The sequence below is a fragment of the Lepisosteus platostomus genome, chromosome 5, assembly GCF_059453375.1.
Source record: "Lepisosteus platostomus isolate fLepPlt1 chromosome 5, fLepPlt1.hap1, whole genome shotgun sequence".
In the NCBI taxonomy this organism is placed as follows: Eukaryota; Metazoa; Chordata; class Actinopteri; order Semionotiformes; family Lepisosteidae; genus Lepisosteus; species Lepisosteus platostomus.
Genome location: NC_142615.1, coordinates 58,402,113 through 58,423,327, shown reverse-complemented (window position 1 = coordinate 58,423,327; position 21,215 = coordinate 58,402,113). Strand labels below are relative to the sequence as shown.

Below are 21,215 nucleotides of genomic sequence, written 5' to 3'. Positions count from 1 at the left end.
GCGCCATGGAAGATATGGCAGCCGCGCCGAGAAGCTTTGCTTATGCCCAGCTTTTTCCACCGCTTCTACTGAACCTCGGAGCTCCGGATTTGTATACGGAATACAAGATATGGATGGAGTCGTACAGATTTTTTTAAATAGCCAGTGGATCTACAGAAGCTCAGGATGCCGTGAGACGTGCTACATTACTGCACTGTATCGGGGCTCCCGTGCAGCGGATTTTCGCCAACCTCCCTGGAGAAAAAGGTACATATGAACAGACTGTAGCTGCCTTAGACGCTTACTTTACACCGCGGAGAAAAGTGGTTTTGGAACGGCATAAATTTAGGCAGAGAACTTAGTCTCAGGACGAATCTGTTGATGCTTTTGTGACTACACTAAGAGAACTGGCTAAATCTTGTGACTTTGTAGTATTGGAAACTGACATGATAAGAGATCAACTTGTGGAAAAATGTGCACATAAGAGACTATAAATTGCTGCAGGAGGAAGGGCTGACTTTAGAAAGAGCTCTTACAGTCGCTAGAATTCATGAAGCAGCTCAAGCAAATTCAAGAATGCTTTCTGACCACAGTGACAAAGTGACACTGAACGGGGCGCTCGCTCAAACTTTACAAACAAAAGCCGAGCAGCAGGACGCAGTCATGCTAGAGATATAGAAGAACAGGGGACGGCTGACATTACATGTTACAGGTGCGGACTAATAACGCACAAAGCAGATGAATGCGGAGCGTGAACAGGAAAATGTCTACACTGCAAGAAAACAGGACATTATGCACACGTCTGCAGAACGTCACGTCCGAGTTTAAGGACAGCAACATCAGAGATTGGAAGCTAGGGAGTTTCAGGTCTGTGTTTTTATTATAGGTTCAAGAAAGTCTAAATACCTTTTCAAGAAGTATTTCAGAATCCCAGTCAAATCCAGTACGAATGCCGCATAGATCTGCATTGTACAATTAGTATACTGTTTGTCCGTTCAATCAAACACGCCTTATGAAGCCTTTCTAAAACAGGAGAGATCGTTAGGGAATGCATCTTCCTGTAAAAATAAAATGACTTCAAGGGCACTATAAGCAGAGGTGTTCTACAGAAGAACTAAAGCCAGAGATGCCAAAGAGGTCGAGATTTCACCACGTGAGAGAAAGCATCTCAGAAAACGAAGTTGCGGTCGTTTCCACACGTTATAAAACCACTAGGTCAAACAACAAGAGCTGAAGAGCCGCTGTTGAGTGTAACGCGGCCGAGCGCTCTAAGGAGCTGGCTTAAACTTCCAGCCTCTTCAGGAGCATCTGTTGGAGTCACACTGCTACAGCGTATCTCCTTGTTAAGTATCCCTTTTATTGTTGTTGCTGCCTCCAGGCGATGTAAACCAGATTCAGAAAATAATAATTTGAACAACATTATTCCCATGTTTCCTCAAAGGCGCGGTGGCCAAGTGGTAAGGTGCCTGTTTCATTTGTCACCGCTTTCCTTTAGTTTCAAAGTCTTCAAAAAAACTCGCAATGTAGGAGTCTCAATAGTAAGAGAGCATAACTGTCGCCAGTGATTAGTATTTGTGCATATCCTGCCTTGTTTTTTAGTCGACAAAGCTTGTCTCTCTTCACACCCATCTTCCGAATGATCGCCTCAGCATTGGGAAGGAACATGCGCTTGGTACAGCCCCCCACTCCATGGTCTGATCACAAACAGATCGGGTGAGCTGTCAGTCCAGGTTGGAAGTAACGTTCGAAAGCACTAAAAATCTGACTTAGGAACGAGAAGACCGTGGTTTTTTAAATGAGTAAACGATAAAATAATATACTGCCTGCAAGACTATGTCAAGTTCAAGTTCAAGTTTATTGTCATTATACTCATACACAGGTATATGGTATAACGAAATGCTATTTAGCTAGCTCTCGAAAAGAAAAAATCACAACAACAATACAATTGTATAACAAAAGAAAGACAGAGACAACAGCCGTTGTGCAAAAAACAACAACAAGCAGTGTGCAAAACAACAAAAAGGTAACAGGTTATGTGCAAAAACATGCATCAAAAGAATGAAATAAAGGGATAGAAATGATGGAGAGTGAGCTTTTGACATGTATGGTAGAGGTAGATTTTCAATGTGTGTTTGGGTTTTTGGTAGGAAAGAAGGCACTGTGAGGTTCAGATCATAGGTGAGAGGTTAGGTGAGAGTGAGAGAGGCTGGGAGTTTAATAGTTTGATAGTGCGGGGGTAAAAACTGTTTCTGAGTCTGGTAGTCCGGACCCGAATGCTCCGGTACCGTTTTCCATGTCATGCTAAACGCCACAAATTGTGTTCGTCCAGTCGTATCAATCGTCCCAAAGTTATGGAAAATCGGATGCAACTGGTGCTGTCATTACCCATTTCTTCAGGATAGTCGAGCCGTTTAAAACAGCGAATTCACAGATTTGTGTCTTTTAAGCTTTGTGTTTCGCTCTCCAAATAGAGGCACGGGTTCAAATCCCACTCCCGACAGTCAGGCGTTTTACCCTGTCTTTTTTTTTACCTGCCTTTACACTGTTTCAGTCTTGTTGTGTTCGCTGACAATCACAGTACGAGGAAAACGGAGAAACTCCTTAGCAAAAACATAACGGACAGAAAAAAGCGTCGTAAACACGTGAATGTGATTAGCAGCAGTAAGGTATGCATTCAAATGTTTAAGGCATATTTATAACAGCAGCAGAAGAAAGGTGCAGCACAATGCAATTTGTGAGAATTCGCGGGTTTTTATGCTGCTTGGACTTCTTTCAAGCCTAAGAAGTGACCCCCGTTTTATTTTCATTTTCAAACTTCAGAACCGAATAACGAAAAGGTTTCATGTGTGACAGCATTCCGTTGCAAATACCGTTTCCACGATGTATTCAGCGACGGGAATGAAATGTTTTAGTACTGGCTCAAATGCGAGGAATTTCAGAAAAACCTGGAAAAGCAACGATTGCAGTAAATGACATATCTAAAGCGTGTAGTCAGCATGAACAGAACAACGCAATGCTCTGTAAAAACGATCTGAAACCGCAATTACTCTTTTATCTCAGGCAGTTCATTCCGATACGATGTTTCCGCAGAATAAATGAAATGCCGAACTCCAAACATGTTGTTGCCATTATTGTTACTCCTGCTGAAAGAAGAAAGAAAGGTGTCATAAATGAACTTTGTCGCCCGTGGGAGATGTCGAGCGCATTGGACATGAAAAGTGCCGGATAAAACCCATTTCTATACGTTTCTCTTAGTGTCGGGGCTCCTATTGAATGTAAAGGAGGCAACGTGCTCAGCCAGCCGACTCAGCGCTTTCATTATGTCTGGCTTAAAATAATGTATCTTAAAAACAGACAAAGGGTTTATGAGTCTCCCTGAAATTCACACACGAAGAATAAACAATATCGCGTTTAAAAAGAATACAGAGATGCCGGCGATAGATAACGGAGCGTCTTAAGTGCGCGCTATCACTGAACTAAACTCCCGATCGTTACGTTTGTCGGCGGCTTTTTAATTGTGTTAGGAAGAGCAAACAGTCCACAGTGTACATTTTAAAGGTCTAAGCAAAACAATCAGACGTGAGGATTATCCAGAACAGGAGCCTTTACTTCTTTGCATACTGAGCTTTCGGGTGAACATCAAAGTGAAAGACAAATTTGCAATTTTCACTTTTTGATTAAGGAACAAGAAAACACCATCCTTCAAACTGGATTCAGACAAGGGACATAAGAAATGCCCGCTGTTTTTGTCTACAGTCTTAAGATCTAGCAATTGAGCTATCGAGAGGTCGGAAAGTAAACGCTTTGTCACACATGTAGCCCAATGTAGTGTAGTGTTCCTCTATTCAAATCCCAGTTCGACGTCAAAATACTCACTCCCATAGTCTCGTTCAGAAGAAGAAATGGACCAGGCTTCCACTGTATAAACGTCCAGAGTTCTTGTAAAATTTTTGAAGGGACATCAGTGCAGGCTGAAATTGACCCTTTTTCTAGTGGGATCAGGATCATATAAAACCTTTCTTTTGGATTGAGAAGAGGATCATGGAGACACTCAAAATATCCCTGTCTTTGCTTCTTTCAAGGATTAATGGAGTATTGAGCTGCAAGCATCGGTTTAAATCAAAACTCTCTGCTACTGCAGTTGCTTGTTTGAGAGTTTCTTCAAATCTTTCAACTGAACGTTGACATCAAGGGATATTGACGGTAATATCATAGGGATTTTGGTTTTCTTTTGTTCGAAAATTGTATTAAAATACAAGCCTCTTTCACAGTTGTATAATACTTTCCCTTGCATCCTCAGATAAAATTTCTAAATACCACAAAGTTACAACATATGGAATAGCATTTATTTTAAAATGTATTTTAAAATTAGCATTTATTTAGAGCTATATTTAGAGCTTAGTAAAGATAGCATTGCTAATATTGATGGAGTAGAAATGTAAGATGAATTGATAGCTTTTTCTGAGCTAAAAAAGTCCTACAACGCCTCCTGTAACAGGTAAGGACTCATAGCAAGACATTGCTATTGCATTGCGCATTTTGCAGATACGACCAGTTTCTGCTTCTGGTGAGTGCATCTTTTCCAAACTGAAATTAACAAGAACACTTTCAAGATGCGCCCTGTCCCTAAATCGGTCATCAGGACTACTATTAATATCAGGTGAAAGCAGTACAAAGCATAAATTTAACCTAAATATTAAGAGACTATATCTGTCAGCTACTGCTGTAAGCCATGTTCAGCCAACGCTAGAAATATTACTGCTCTACTACAGTAGCTAAAGAAAGCAAGTCCGACTTAGAAACGGATCACGAGTCGAAAACATAAACCAACGAGGATGGGATTCAAACCCATGCGTGCAAAGCACAATAGATTAGCAGTCCATCGCCTTAACCACTCGGCCACCTCGTCACGAGAGCCACCCCCCTTGGGCATGATTTTTCTCGGCGACCAGGCTCAGCGCACATCGACTTCAGATGTCTCAGAGCGGTGTGTCCAAGCGGCTGTATAAGAATAGGTAATAGGTTTATTCCATGCCGAAAAAAAGAAGAACGAGAACACAAGGTTTCGCCCGTGGAGCCTTCTTCAGGTTTGAGAGAGACAGGGCAGTAGGCAAAGGTAAAATAGCGAGAGAACAAAGGTTTGAGGGTGGTTACCCAACTGTATAAGAATAGTATTCTGCCGGTGCTGTGGTAAAGCTTGTTAAAACACCTGTTTCATGAAGAGGAAATCCTGGATCCGAATTCCAGGGGTACCTTTTTTTTCCTGTCTTGTTTTACAGAACATGTAATTTGGGACACTCAAAGAGGTCTTGATTTGGTTTAATGCGTTTATTCATTTCCTTTGCAGAACAACTTGTTTTTTTTAAATCATACAGCTTGCGAAAGATGAAATGCGAGCGAATTTTTTTGTTCACCAAAAGTATGTAAATGAAAAAAAGCAAGGTGTAAGCATTTCTGTGGTGCAATCGGTTAGCGTTTTCGGCTATTAACCCCCAGGTGGGTTTTTTGATCCCACCCAGGGACGCACTTCTTCCTATAGTAAACATCATCACCGCAAAAATTTAATTGTTCCGCAAAACCTGAACTATTTTGATATTTGCAGTAGTAAACAATTGTACCAGAGTCAACATTACCGGGAATTTCCAATAATTACCGACATTGGCAACTTGCAAGCAGTTAGTATTCACCCATGGAATTATATGTTCCAGTGAGTGGCGGGAGAATTCACTTATGCTCCTGTTGCATCTTCAGCTAAAGTAATTTAAAAAACAATGCAAAATTGTTTGAGAACTTGACAAGCAAAAACAACAGATCGCCGGAGTTCTATTTTAATATTTTCGTATATTTACCTTAATTTGAATATAAATGTTAACATAAACGCTGTTAAATATAATGTAATGTTGTTGTACTTTTACAATATTTTAGCTGAGGGTGAGAGGGGGGATATTACGCCTTGCCAAACATCTAAAATAACTGTAAAAGGGGGTGGCATTTTAATAAAACTGGTAATCAAAAGAAAGTTACAATTTGTATGGTATTATGCTCAATATCCCTCGATATTGAAGGTCAGATGAGGAATTTGAAGAAACTATCAAAGAAACAACGGCAATAGCAGAGGGTGTTGATTTTGAACCAGTGTTTGCACCTCAATAATCCATCAGTCTTCGCTTGACAGGCTTCCTCAAGATATTCGGTGTTCTATACAAAAAATCGACAATTAAGCGCAAATGTGACAAGAGGCAAAGACTGCGGCAGAGGAGGAATAAACTCCACACGATGACTGTATGTATACGTCTGTCTAATATTCGGCCCCTGCAGGGGCATCATATTCGCTGAACTGCCTGCCAGCGTGTGTACGGGCTTATACTGTAATTCAAGAATATCAATGGTCAGACGCTTACAACGGGTGTTTGTGTTTGTATTATTTAGAGAATTGAAAAAAACATTTTCAAAACTACAGCTCGAATGAAATTAAAAAAAAAGTTTGTCTCTTTGCTGTAACAACTGTGCCAAAACTATTCAGATACATCAGAATAGCATCAGAATGTAACTAGATTTTATTGGATTTTAGGAAATTTATTTTTGCGCATTTCTCTATACGATCAGAATACCTTCCTGTTTTCACCGTGTTTATTGTTTCGCCTATGATATCTCGGAAAGAAAGACCCAGTATCTGTTCACCGAAATATTTCAGGAGTTTGCTGTGGTTTGAGAGGAGTGTATGAAGGTAATGAAGAAGGGAGGGCACGGGGAGCGCAGAGCAATGAGCCGCGACTGCAGCTCTCCGAGTCTTTTCTTATACAACCTCTGAGTCCGGACACACAGCGTCTAAAGCCAGTGTTGAAGGTTTACAGTTCAGAAAACGGCTGTCTCGAGCAGAAACTGATCTTCCTGCTTTACTTAAGGTTTGGTTATTGTGGGGGTTTAGCGCTTGTATCTCTCTTCTCTTACTAAACACTATCTACTGTAAAGTATATAAATAGAAGCTAAAATGCAGCTTAAATACTTCAGTAAGGCCAAGCAGATAGGAAAGTTTAATAAAAATGTTCTATGATCTATGTTCTAGTTGCCCATATTTTTTTAACTCTCTGTTCGAGCTCTGATTTAATCCTCTCGGCTCCTGCCGCTGTCACCGGGAGAGTGGCTGCATTCCGTAGGGCTACAGGCTGATTTCACAATGCCACATTTAATGAAATACAGGGAAAATGCAAGGAAAACGATATTGTAACGCAACGGGGCATTAGGTCGGCCCCATCCCGACTGAGGCTCGAACGCGGGACTCCCGCGTCTCTCTGCAGCGACCCAGCCCCGTGAGCTAAAGAGAGATGTCTCTACAGCCCAGTAGCTGTAGTCCTGCTATCACAGGGAAGGGCGGTGACATCACCTGCTCTGGTACGCCGGCTCTTACACAGTGCCTGTCGGCAGTAAGCGTTACAATATGTTTTAATACATCTTCTTCTGGATTTATATTTCGGTCTTTCACCTTTGAATGCATACCTTGACCGTAAATCTTTACTCGATTACAGGCACCCCAAACAGTTCTTAAGGGAGAAATCGAAGCCTATTTGACTTTCTGCTAATCACATTGAAGTGTTCACGAAGCATTTCCCTGCCCATCATGTGCCCGCAAGCCGGTTTCTCCGTTTTCTTCTTTCTGTCGTTGTCAGCGAGCACAAGAAGACAGGAAAAACGCAAGAGAGGGAAAAGCTACCTGTCAGGAGCGGGATTTGAACGCACGCCTCTATTCAGAGACCAGAACACCCAAGCAATGGAAAGACAGAAGTGCTTGAGTCTGGCGCCTTAGACCACTCGGCCATCCTGACGAGATACGTAAGTTGGTGTGTTAAAAGCACCAGTAGTTCACAAAACTGAGAAATGCTTTGCTGGAGAAGCGCCACGTTGCCTAATGTTGCCTAAACGGATCGCGGAAATCAAATATTTGGATCGATTTAGAGTGTGCTTTACAGCCTTTGTGTAATATTTTAAATTGTTTTGAAAAAGTGTGTACTGTGTACTACGTTTAAGACTAGTTAGTGTGGTAGAATATGGAGATCATCTCCAGCTCTGAGCTCAACTGCAACAACAAGTCGTGCTGAACAAAGTCAGAGTTCAGCTGAACCTTTGTTCAGTGTGGTGCTCAGGACTCAGGAGTATTGTTGTGGTTCTAATTAGCACGAACTGCAGGGGCTCTGAATCAGAACATTTAAATTTATCTGTTCAGTAAGTTAAAATGCAGGACACGTTAAAATCGGATTATTACTGTGTCTCTGTCCCGTTTGTATATAACCGAATGTTTAAAAGATACCAGTAAGGACACACAACTACTAATGCAGTACTTATTGGAAATAGTCCCAAAACAAGTATGTCCGGCAGCTTGTAGACCCCTGTAATAATTTTGCAGTGACACTTTGAAGATTTACACTCTATTTAAATATTAATTTACTAAATTTCAGTTCTCTTTTCTCACACTCCCTGGCATAACTGAACTCTCACTCTCGCATACTAAAGGCTTTACATGCATTAGCTGTGATACAGATTCTAATAAAGACAGAATGAAACTGTTTGTTTTGTGTCTCATGGTGATCCTCTTCTCGATCCAAATTAAATGTTTAATATGATCCCTCGAGAAAGAAAAAGGAGTCAATTTCCGCCTGGAATGATTGATGCTCCATCAAACATTTTGTAATATCTCCGGAAGTTTATACAGTAGAATCCTGGTTTGTGGCTTAAATTCAAGGTAAACAAGACTAAGGAAACGAGTTGGAAACGATGTCGATCTGGGATTTAAATCATCCGGAACATTTCATTACATTGGGCAGTATGTGCCAGAGAGCAGCTCCTGACATCTGTTGATAGCTCAGTTGGTAGAGTGGAGGACTGTAGTTGAAACTAGAGGGAATCCTTAGGTCGCTGGTTTGACTCTGGCTTGAAGGCAGGTGCCCTTTGTGTATTTCATTCAAACAGTTAAAATAGCCAATCTTTTTTCACTCAGACTTTGATCAAAAGCTCAATAAACGACGAAGCAGAGGCTCTTGTTCCAAATTCAGCTCACGTCCGATTGTCTTGTTTTGGCCAAGATCTGATCTTTGAATTCAGGGACTACTCTGTCTGCTTTGTACAGTAATTCAAAAGTAGATACAAATGTCACATTTTTATTTTAGATATAAAGGTGTTCTCTGTTTTCAAAGGATAGGTACTTAATTGGCTTTATGATTTGGATTTGATTTTGTATCGTTGTATTATTAAGTTTGTGCTTTTTGTGTTTTTAACATATTGTGTAACTTATTTTTTAAACAAATGCTTACAAAGGCAGACATGGCACACATCTGTTTATACCAGCGGTGAATTGTATATTTGTATTAAGTAGAAGCTACTGCGCACTTCTGGGAGTATAACAGGTTCGATATAAAGTGGCAAAAATATAAAAGGGGAAAATACCCCAGACTGGGTGTAAAGGCATCGTTGTGACTGTTGTTTTATTGTTGAATATGGCATACTGTGCACAAAATGTTGCAGAAACACAATCTGATAGTTAAATAATTATTATTTTAATAATTTGATAAGTATGAGGCCCCGGATCCAAATATTCAGTTCTGATTTTTTAAAGTGATATCTTCCCTTCCTCTGGTGGAAGTAACACGATGTGAGCAATTGTTTTTTGTTATTTTTTTTTCACGTTGCGATCCAAAAAGCCTCAGATGCACAGTCTGACAGCAACCAAACCAGAATGGATTCTGCTGGGAGCCGGACTGAGCTCATTCTTGCTCCCTGTGCTGAAAACAGAATTAGCTCTTCCCCGAGCACCATCTACAGCTGCTGGATGGTACTCTACGTCCTGCTGCTCCAGCAATTATTTTGATGAAAGACAGATCACTTGTGCGCTTTTAACCTTCTCGCAGCTACAGGCGAGACTGAAGCTGGCGATATAAAGGCACGCGCTGGTACACCTTCTCTAACTTTCACAATCGCGATAAACATTTTTTTAAGACCTTTGAAAAACTAGATATAGATATAGATAAAACTTGATAAAAAACATGAGCTGAGGTCACTATGGTGCAGTTGAGCACCGTAAGATTAGGGCCAGTGACGTAATGTATAACGCATCTGACTTCGGAACAGAAGATTGTAGGTTTGACTCCTGCCTGGCTCATGTTGCTTTTTTAACACTGTACTGTTTGAAGATCAGCTCCTGCTCTGAGCTCAATAGCAATGCAAAACTGTGCGTAACAAAGCTGGCGAGCAGCTGAACTTGTGCTCAGTAGTCAGTACGGTGCTGAGGGTTCAGTACTGGCGTTGTTCTAATTAGCATGAACTGCAAAGGCTCTGAATCTGACCATTTCTATGGAAGCCCGTTTCCGCGAGGGAGTAAAAATAAAAACGCGCTATGGTATCTCAGAATTCCGACTTAGTAACTGAGAATTGCGACTTAAAAACTCAGAATTCCGACTTTATATCTCATAATTGCGACTTTATCTCACATCTGGGACTTCGAAATAATCCATATTTCATTGTCTGCCCTTTTGTTATTGTAACGGATTCGGGTTCCAGGGCTTGTGCCCTCGCCGCTCCCACCCTAGTTCGTGCCTCACTGCATTGGCTTGAACCCAGGCCTTGCCAGCTGAGCTAAAGAAGAGTTTCTTTTTTAAGTAAAAAAGGACAGACAATGGAAATAATTAAAAAGTATAAGTTTCAGCTTTTATAATTGTGAATTCTTCTGGATGTGAAGTGTCTATTTCTGTATCTTATTTCATATTCTGTCTTCGTTTTTGTATTTCTGGTGTTTAAATAAAAAACAAATTTAAAAGCCCACCATCCACTATTCCATCCGTGTACTCTGGAAGCCTCACTACCGGAAATGGGATTCCATAAAAATTAGTGTAATTAATTTGATTTTTATCAGGGCACTGTACAAGACAAGTCTTCAGGCTTATAGATCCTATGATCTTGTACGATTCATCAATATAGTGTAACAGAACGGCCAACATACAATTTGTAGTTCAGGTGGGTAGCTGCGTCAGCATGCGTAAGCTGCAAAGGAACAAGTAATAGGTTTATTCCATGCTGAAAAAAAGAAGAAAGAAAATATGTTTTGGCCGAAACGTACCAGTAAACTTTACATTAACAATACCAGCCAACGATACATTATCATTTCACACCGGTTCTACAGGAATCTACAGCAGAGCCCTGAGTTGACTCCCAGAGTCCCACTGAGCCCATAGAATTCCAAATCACCCATCACTCCTGCACACAGTCAGCTGAGAGCGCCTGTCCATAAACTACTGGATTGAGAATGGGATCAAATAATTCCCCATTTTCTTAATTCTACATCAAAGGACTGTTAAAGGTCATTTGATGTAGAATTCATGATGTAGAATGATGTAGAAATCTAGACATCCACTTGTCTATCAACTACCCCCGACTGTCCACTTCAGTTTATTACAAACCCACGGATTCACACAGCTACCTCCTGTACAGCTCATTTCACCCCAACCATACTAAAAACTCTCTTCCTTTTTCACAGTTCCTTAGGTAACGACGATTATGCAGCGACGACATTGACTTCGAGAACCAAGCCCTTGAAATGTACTCATTTTTCATCAACAGAGGATACCCCAGCAGTGTGATTGACAGGGCCCTTGCCCGAGCCAAAAACACCCCCAGCACCATCAACCCGATCAGGAACTCCCGCCGTAACAACCGCATTCCTTTGGTGCTTCCTTACCACCCTAACACACTTCCTATCCCCAGGACCATTAACCAGAACTTTTCCATCCTACAGGATGATCCCTCCATTGGGGCCCTCTTTTCTGATCGCCCTATCATCTCATATCGCCGACCACCTAATCTGCGTAACCTCCTTGTTCACAGCTCCCTTGACCGCCCTCAACAACCATCCACACCAGGCACTTTCCCTTGCAACAGAGCTCGCTGTATCACCTGCATGTACACAGCCACCACCACACTCATTCAAGGCCCCTCAGGACAATTCCGGATCACCCAGACAGCATCTTGTACCTCCAGCAACCTTATTTACTGTATCTCTTGCAGTAAATGTCCAGCCATCTACATTGGAGAAACAGGAAGGAGACTCGGAGACCACTTCAGAGAACACATCAGGGCTGTGAAGATTAAAGATCTCTCCTAGCCCATTGTTTCTCATTTCACCTCTGACGGCCATGACCACTCTAATCTCTCCATCTGTGCTCTCAAAGACGGTTTTCCGAACTCATACATCAGAAAGACCACCGAAACTAAAATTATTCTGCAGCTAGGATCACACATTCTCCCTTCCCTTAACGACAGACTACTGTTCTTTTAAATTTTCTCCATTCATTGGAAGTTTCATTTCACACCTCTCTGCACCCATTCTGACTTAACACCTCTTGATTGGCCTCTCTTTTTGTCCCCTGCTCCCGCCTCTCACTCCTCCTCCCTCCCAACCTTTGTTCTCCCGCTACTTTACCTTTGCCTACTGCCCTGTCTCTCTCACACCTGAAGAAGGCTACACGGCCGAAACGTTGTGTTCTCTTTCTTCTTTTTTTCAGCATGGAATAAACCTATAACTTGTTCCTATTTTAATCAAAATAATATTAAGACCTGTATGTATTCAAATAGTATTATCATTATTTATACTTACGCATCAAAAGACGATTGCTGAGAAAAACATGACAGTATTTAACCTAAATGGCAAACAACAAATATCAGCAATGCATTGTGGTATATAACCAGAAAAGATGCTGTGTTAGATATGTTTTCAATTTCAATTATATATGCATTTATTAATGTTGTCAATATTATTACGGTTGCAATTTAACCATGGTGAGAATCCCTGCCTGTCATACAGGAGAGTGGGGTTTGATTCCTGACAGGGAGCTAAGGAGCATTTTCTATGACCTGTTTACAATTTAAACTGTAGTGTGAGACACCTTTCTTCTACAGAAATCTATTGTTTTTAAAGGAGATGAATTAGTTATAACAACACAAAACATCAAAGTGAAGTTGCTTTTCAGCAACTCCTTGGCTACATGGGAATTTAGTTTTTTTGACAGCAGGGTCATTTGCAAAATTAAACAAGGAATTGATTCACTCCTGTGGAATACTGTATAAAATGGAAGACAGGTTTGATATGGAAACAACTACACACATTTTAGTTTTTTTTTCCAATTGTACTCCCATCAAAGTGACATAAGAAAAGTCATTGTCAGAAGTGGGATATGAAAACAAGCCACCAGGGGAGACCGATGTAATAACGTCACCAGAAATATATTGAAATCAAATGGGCTGTCACTAAGGAAATTCATAGAGAAATACAGGTCCCACCATAAAACACCATAAGGAGTGCAAATTATGTTAAGTTATTTCTGTACTTCATCAGTGTCGGTAAAAGAGGGACTCAAGGACACAAAGACTCTAGTTTGGGATTCAGGCTGAGAAAGGGAAGTGTGACTTTGGACACAGGGCATTGCAGAGAGAAACAAAATGCCAAAACCCCAGATTGAACCAGGGACCTTTAGAGCATCAGTCTAAGGCTTTCTCAGCTGAGCTATTTCAACCTCTGTGTACAATCCAACCTCTGCTGTCTGCAGTAGCCTCCCAAAGTTCCAGCATGAGTGCACGAAGAGGAGTGGTAGAGTGTTACTGCAACGTCATTCAGAAGGGGAGTGATCCAGCTCAGCTCTCTGAGGTTTGGTAGATACATCTTCTTCACGAGTAATGTAGGATCAACTTCTTCAGGCTGGAGGAAGGGCTTGCATTTCGGCAGTAGTAACTGACTGAGTAGTGACTTCTAGGACCTGGTCTTATCAGGTTGCTTTGCCACGTTTGTCAGTTCTGCTGAAAAGACCTGTCTCTAGGAAATTTAGGAAGCAGAAGAATGACTATCTGAAAGGTGACATGATCTGCTGGCTGTGTGATGTGATCATGAATGACACAGGAAATTCGAATTCTTGCAATAAGACAAAACAAGATCCATAAAACACTGGCAGGAGTGCAAAATGTGAGAAGATAAAAAGACACCTGTTTCTGCCCAATTTCAAACAGGGGATCTTGCGCATGTGTGATGAACATGATAATCACAATATTACAGAAATGACAGCAGCATTGAATGTGGCGAGACGTAAAAGATTGTTAATTCTCTTCAAATGCTCACAATGTCTTTATTCTGCTGTATTAATTTACTGTGCTCATCAGGCAGTAACAAACCTGTTACCTACACTGTTCCCAGAACTGGATAGGTGACTCCACATTCTACAGCTCTCTAGCATAGAGGAGGTCAGACTACAGAAATGGAGAAAATCTCCTCTTCAGAAAGTGGAAATATATTCCTTAGAAAAGTCCTTTTCTCAAAGTTCAACACTCTCTGCAAGTCACTCATTCCCGCCTTGCGCAGTGTAGTGGTTATCACATTCTCTTAACACATCAAAGGGTTTGTTTTTGAAAGCAAGCTAAAACAAGTGATCACTTTTCTCACATTTTTCATTGCTGATGTTGCTTTATGGGTCTATTTTCTATACTGTGCTGATCAATTGAAAACAAAAAGGCAAAAAAGACACGTTCCCACACCTAAGGTTGAACCCAGGGAATCACAGTCAAATACCAGGAATCATAACTGCTAGATTGTATGGAAACACACAGCTTTATCATGATATCCAAGTGCAATACCTTTTTTCACCAAAAATGGGCTTCCTGACTTCAGAAAGCCTTCTAGACTAAACTAAAAGAGCAAAAATTCCACTTGGTAAAGGAAATGAAAACACATGTACCTTACCAAACTTTGAGTACAGGCCAGTCAGGGTGATAATACAAGACGATTTAAAATTCAACAAATAAAGCCTGTCAACTGTTAATCCCAACTACTCATAAAAAACTGAAGTGGCAATACACAGTAGGTAACTCTTGGTGTAAATTAAATCCATGCAAGAAGAGGGTTTAGTGTTATATTTCCAAATCCAATATGCAAATGAGAGATCTGGCCCAGCCAATCACAAGTCTCATGGTCTGGAATGGAGCTGATCTCCTCTTCTAGTTATTCATGCTGGAGTTAAGTTACATATTAGCATAATTAATATAACAGCTACGCCAGAAACAAAAAATGTAAACAAATACACTGGATAGTGACTGCAACTGTTAGATTTTAGCTCTGGAGATGACCTTGTAATTCTCCTTGTAAGGTAAGGAAGAGGAGGAGCTTCACCAATCTGTTTTTCCACCAAATAAATTGGCTTTCTGACTTCAGAAAACCTTCCATTTATTTATTATTTATTTTTAAGAACTTTATTTTAATTTCACAAACAAATACAAATATTCACAAAGTAGGAAACTTTAATAAATATACCCAAAACAATATAAATGAAACCATCTCATTAGGTTATACAGTGGTGTGAAAAAGTGTTTGCCCCCTTCCTGATTTTTTTATTTTTTTGCACGTTTGTCACACTGGAATGTTTCAGATCATCAAACAAATTGAAATATTAGACAAAGATAACACAAGTAAACACAAAATGCAGTTTTTAAATGAAGGGTTTTATTATTAAGGAAAAAAAATCCAAACCTACATGCAAAAAAATAAGAAGTCAGGAAGGGGGCAAACACTTTTTCACACCACTGTAGCTGTCTCTAATAATGAACAGGGCCAGGCTACTTGCTCGCTTCACTGGAACCTCGATGTCTATAAACACCTCCATGTTCCTCAATCTCCACAGGGTATCCTTCCCACTGTTCACCACAGCCCAAATCAAGCAGCCCTCCAACTGGGCTCAGAAAGCCCAGTCTACTGTTCACATCCGACTGCTGTCACAAAGCAAGAGCTGGGAGTGAGGCACCTGTGGTACAAGAAGGTTCATAGTGGTAAGCACATGGGAGACATTAAACAATCAGAGGGAAAATGTCCCTGATTGCTGCAGGTCTTGCGAAATTTCATTGTGCAAGATGATGCCAGGTGTCCCACAGCACCGACATACAGATGCAGCCATTCAAAATGGGTGGGGTATTTGGTGGTACACCAAGGTGGGCGTGTCGCATCAAAACGCAGTTTCACGCAGTATCACGCGGTGTAACGCATCATTTGATGTCATACCGGAAAGTATCCGGAATCACCTTGTAAAACCGCCAGGGGGAGCTTAACCTCTCATGTACAGCATTTGACCTTTTAAATTTAAACTGTGTATTACAGCATGTTAATCATCAGTCATTAAAAAGCTGGTACATTTTATGAAAGCAAGATTGCTCAGATAGACAAAAGTACACAACCTACCTTTATCCTAAATATTTTAATTATGCAGAAATATTTTATGCATCAAAGCCTTTCCCGAAGATATTACTAATAGTATTAATAATGAATGACTTTGGACAAGCTGTAAACTCAAAGTATTACACTGGTCCACATTCTTTCTAACCGTCATTTTAAACAAAAATACTTTTATTTTTTTCTTTGACAAACACCATAGTATTTCGTTGATCTAACTAACGAGGACAGGACATTAGCTAGCCAATATGATAAAGGAATAAATTACTTTTTTTGTTAATTTCTCTAGCACACTTGTACAAGCACCTGGAAACTGTCCAAGCCCTACTTTGTCAGGCATTTTCTTTTACTATAACGGACATAAAAATTCCCTTGCTTTTAACAGAGCATTTAATAATTTCTAACAACGAAAATTATTTAAACTGCAACACTTATCATTCAACCAGAGCTCAAAATATCACAAGGATCCTCAAGAGCACAACAAAGACTGTATTAAAAGATATTTGTATCAGATACATGAGAATCCAAGCTTTTTATCTACGCTTTCTTATCTACGCTAAGAAGTAGTCTTAAAAATTTATCACACAGTAAAAAGTTATATTTCTGGAATGTCCGTATACCAGAGATTATGGTACCACTTCAGAAGGGTGTCAGCCAGTCAGATTCCAGAACCAGAATTATCTGTTTTATAATCGAGAATATAATATGTAATCACGTATCTAAAGAAATTAATAATGATATTAATTTAAGGATCTATATATCTAAATCTATGTATCTATATAGCTGGTAGTATTACTGTATTTCACTTTCTTTGTAAACACATTTTGTTAACACCCAAATCGCAGGTGGATTCTGTTTTTTGGTCTGTTATGGTCTGCAGCTCAAATCCTGCTTAACTAAAAATTAGACACGAGAAGAGTATTATTGGACAATGTTGTGAGGCTCTGGCGGAATTTCTCTGTAAGCTGAAGAGTTATAGAGGAGACAGGTTGCGTATCGCTTCTTTTGATACTTGTAAAAAAAACATTCCAATGTTAATGCGACATGGAAGATAATGTAGTGTATTGGTCGTTATTGAAAAGATTTAATCATTTAATCTCTTTATTGTGCACATTTTAATCGACTTAGTATTGAATATTTATATGGAATTTTACCACTAAAGGAAATTTTAGTAGCTAAGCATAAAACGCAGAGGAGCACAACGAAGGTCATAAAGGTCATAAACTATATAAATTTAGGAACATAAACATATTATGTAAACTGTATGTTGCTGTTATTGGTATTTTAAAGAAAAAATACACACCAATACTCCATTTCTCCCTAAACATTTTAAGCACCAAAGTCTTACATGTGGTTGACCTTCCGACCATATTACTGTAATATCTGTATTGCTGTTTCAGTGTGTGTCACATGACTTGCCTCAGTGGTGTCATGGCTTAAGAGACAGATTTACAATATAAGCTTGAGGTTGGGTTTTCAAATCCAGCAATTAATCCATTGCTATGAGTTTTCTTTAAACAGAAACATTTATTTGAAAAACTAAAATAGCAAATATTATAGACACTACAGTATATTGACATTTTTTATATTTCAAAATAACACATGTTCGTACTGCATGTACAGTACACAGCAGTACCGCAGGTTGAACTGTAGGGCACAAATCCACCTGAGCCCAAAAGCCCAACATATTAATGTTCATTCTCCTGGGTCTGCGCGGTTTTCATCACTCTCTGCGGGAGTGCTGGCTGTGACGAATTAAACCGGTTTCACAGGTATTTTCAAAGTAGAAGGGGGTGAGTCTTCCAGCGAAAGACACCTCCCCCCCTCCAAAACCCCTTTTTTTTGCTTACAGTAGTACTTTAGTACAGTACAGTAAGTACTTACAGTACTTACTTACAGTAGTAGTTCAGGTGGGTAGCTGCGTCAGCATGCGTAGGCTGCAAAGGAACAAGTAATAGGTTTATTCCATACTGAAAAAAAGAAGAAAGAGAACACAACGTTTCGGCCATGGAGCCTTCTTCAGGTGTGAGAGAGACAGGGCAGTAGGCAAAGGTAAAGTAGCGGGAGAACAAAGGTTGGGAGGGAGGAGGAGTGAGAGGCGGGAGCAGGGGACAGAAAGAGAGGCCAATCAAGAGGTTTAAAGTCAGAATGGGTGCAGAGAGGTGTGAAATGAATGGAGAAAATTTAAAAGAACAGTAGTCCGTCATTAAGGGAAGGGAGAATGTGTGATCCTAGCTGCAGAATAATTTTAGTTTCGGTGGTCTTTCTGATGTATGAGTTCGGAGAACCATCTTTGAGAACACAGACGGAGAGATTAGAGTGGTCGCAGCCATCAGAGGTGAAATGAGAAACAATGGGCTTGGAGAGATCTTTAATCTTCACAGCCCTGACGTGTTCTCTGAAGCGGTCTCCGAGTCTCCTTCCTATTACTTGTTCCCTTACTTACAGTAGTACTTCTCGTGTTAAGAAAGCTAGGTGTTGGCATAAATTATTAGTAATCAATAATATAATATAAATTTAGCACTGTAATAAATTGTGCTAATAATAAATTCTATTCTACTCTGAGATTGTAGCGGGGAGGAAGAATTCTCGTGGTCTTTTCACTGATAAACTTGTGTTAAGCTGTCAACAAAAAACAGCTGTCAAAAAAAAGTTTTTTTTTTTTAAAAAGTCAGTTGTGTGTCCATAATATTGCTATTTTGCTATTGCTACAGTAATTGCTATTGCTACTGAGTCTCTGTGCCTACAGTACATTGTTTGTGAACAAACCGGTTTCACAGGTATTTTCAACCCCCAGCCACTGTTGTTTCATCAGTTGTTGTCCTGTAAAGCGCTTTGAGAAGCTACCTTTAAAGGCGCTATATAAAATAACGTTTATTATTATTATTAATATTGATAATATTTTTTCTCCCAGAACTTGTAAGTTGTTATTGTTGTTGTTATCCTGTAAAGCGTTTTGAGAAGCATACTGTCCAGCTGGTCAGGTGCATTCTCTTGTAAAATAATAAGTAGAGCTTTGGGCTTATTAGTGCTCCACTTACAGCAACCCAATGTACAGTACACCCACACACTCACACACATTCACACACAGAGAGATACAGTATACACCTACACACTCACACACATTCACACACACAGACACTACACATACTGACTAACACCATACACATTTATACACACAATCAGACACATACATGCACAAATACAAACTAGCACACATTCACAGACACACACATACTGTAGACACTACACTCAGAGATACACACCCACACACTGATACGCACACATTTACAGAATCACACATAGACAGTACACATACTCACAGACACAAACTCACACACTGATGGACATCACATACACTCTTACCTACAGTTACACTATAACAAACACTAACACAAATACCACTAATATTACGACAGTAACACTATCACTATGACTAACATGACTACTAGTGTAAATAGTCTAACAGTAAATCTATAATAAGCACTAATATTAACATGAATACTAGCATTAATATTAAAACTACCAATTGTACTCTCACTAATATTAACAGGAATACACTAGCATTAGTATTAGTAGCTGTCCGTGACGTCACGCCGCTCTTTGTGACGAAGGCGAGACACCCAGCCGGGCACAGTAACTTGTCGCGTGTCGTCGTGGTTGCCATACTTATGATTTGTAAACAAATGGAACTGTTACCTACACAAATTTATCTAGTTCTAGGATTCAATTCCTAAATAATAATTTGAAAAATCATTCTTTAATTTCGGATTGAACATTATTAACACTAACGGCACTATGGTAAGTGATCGATACAGGCGGTATTGACTGTTTTCTAGATATTTAAAACAGGGTCAAGAACAGGAAAATAATCAATACTCACCAATCGGTGAAGTTAATCGTTTATTCTACGGTTCTTCAGTTGAATTAATTGGTTGTCGATAGATTAGTGATCAATAACTCTCCTCTGTGCGCTCAGCGTGCCTCCCTCAGTCTCGCTCTGATCCCGACTCTCTGGCTGGTGTCTGTGACGTCACAGCGCTCTTTCTGACAGAGCAGAGAGCGTCTCCACTGGAGGAGACTCCTGTCCGGAGCCCGGGGGGCTTTTCTTACACATATAACATCTGTAAAAAAAAAACACACCAGGCTGTGAAGAGAAGCGATTTATAACAGCTTGAGAAAGAGAGCGACAACCCGAGGAATGAAATGCATTAAACAGAAAAAAACAGTTTACTTCACAGATTAATGCGTTATAAAGCATACTCCTGTGGAGCAGAAGAGAAAGAGCACAGGTCTCTATAATAAGCGCTTTTAAGCGTTTTACACGAATCTCCACAGAATAGAAGCCTGGAGGATCAGACTCCTAATCCTGGAGGTTCAAGTGCATCTCCTGGTTTTATTTCCTCCCAGCACTCCACAGCTGGACTAATGATTGAATAAACTGTATAATTGTTATCAGACTCTGTTTAACTGTAGATTTATAAGACTCTCTGTGAAAGACATGTGGGAGCTGCTGAATCCCAGGGTTTGTGTGGAATCACACACAGACAGGTCTTCTGTGTGATCTGAGTCCCACTGCTCAGAGCTAAAGACTGGTCAACTACAGTAGTCACTATTGTAGACACGACCATCGGTCTGCTGCTGCTGAGAATCATAATACACTGATAAGAGTATAAATACTGTTGTTCATTACATAAGTAATAATAATCGCTCAATTGTGAGTCAGAACATTTCTGACAGATGTTTGGAGGTTGAATTAAATAAGTAATAATAAGTCAAAATAGTCACAATAATCACATAATCAGACTGCTGTTCAATTATTTGTCAAAATGTTTCTGAAAGATGATTGGAGGCTGACTTACAGTACACACAATGAATCAGGGCAGTAATACTGAAGGGCTGGATGTCCTGGAAAGGGTTAATAGAAACTTCTTGCTTCTGACCTGGAACAGAGCCCACAGCTGCCAGATCAGTGACCCCTGAGCCCAGTTCA

General features: G+C 40.1%; 3 non-coding genes across 3 annotated transcripts; all 3 read right to left on the bottom strand.

Annotated features, from left to right (window-relative positions):
* Positions 1–4,806: 4,806 nt before the first annotated feature.
* trnas-gcu (transfer RNA serine (anticodon GCU)) lies at positions 4,807–4,888 on the bottom strand. The gene has a single exon. It is a non-coding gene; the product is annotated as a tRNA-Ser (tRNA).
* Positions 4,889–7,691: 2,803 nt separating this feature from the next.
* Positions 7,692–7,802, bottom strand: trnal-caa (transfer RNA leucine (anticodon CAA)). The gene is made up of 2 exons: positions 7,765–7,802; positions 7,692–7,737 (listed from the first exon to the last, which is right to left on the bottom strand). It is a non-coding gene; the product is annotated as a tRNA-Leu (tRNA).
* A 6,853-nt stretch (positions 7,803–14,655) lies between these two features.
* LOC148670253 (U7 small nuclear RNA) lies at positions 14,656–14,712 on the bottom strand. The gene has a single exon (XR_015939070.1). It is a non-coding gene; the product is annotated as a U7 small nuclear RNA (small nuclear RNA).
* Positions 14,713–21,215: the final 6,503 nt, after the last annotated feature.